The sequence below is a fragment of the Gavialis gangeticus genome, unplaced genomic scaffold (assembly GCF_001723915.1).
Source record: "Gavialis gangeticus isolate Ggan-Ray unplaced genomic scaffold, GavGan_comp1, whole genome shotgun sequence".
In the NCBI taxonomy this organism is placed as follows: Eukaryota; Metazoa; Chordata; order Crocodylia; family Gavialidae; genus Gavialis; species Gavialis gangeticus.
Genome location: NW_017729033.1, coordinates 74,274,218 through 74,274,691, shown reverse-complemented (window position 1 = coordinate 74,274,691; position 474 = coordinate 74,274,218). Strand labels below are relative to the sequence as shown.

General features: G+C 68.6%; 1 protein-coding gene across 4 annotated transcripts in view; it reads left to right on the top strand.

Annotated features, from left to right (window-relative positions):
- DLC1 (DLC1 Rho GTPase activating protein) overlaps window positions 1–474 on the top strand; it is a 568,238-nt gene that overhangs the window by 494,122 nt on the left and 73,642 nt on the right. The window lies entirely within an intron of this gene.

Here is a 474-nt window from a genome sequence, read left to right as displayed (position 1 = left end):
TCACACTGGTCTTGGCAGGGAAGAAGGGGGAGTCTCGCACAGTCAGTGCCGGAGCAAGTGGGGGGCGAGCGGGGCGACTGCGCCAGGTGCCGAAGCGAAGGGGTCCGACAGGCGCTGTCCAGCCGGGGCCGGAGCCACGAGTGGCCCGTTTGGGCGCGGGGGAAGGACGGCTCCAGCCGCTGCGTGCACAAGCATAGGGGGGCGCACGGCCCGGGTCTGTGCGCGGGGCGAGGGTGACCTGCTACTGTGGGCTTCCGCGATTCGCAGCCGGGATGCTGCGGCCGTTCACATCCACACCTGCTTGGCCGGATGGGCCCAGAGATGTCCCACAGGGGCAGTCGGATCTTCCGGGCTGGCTGAAGATTTGCTCTGAGGCATTGCTGACAGTCCAAAAACCAAACGCCGAGGCAAAGAGTCGCGTTGAGAGCCGCTCCCCCCGCTCCTGTCCGGCAGGCCAGGGGGAGGGGCGGGGAG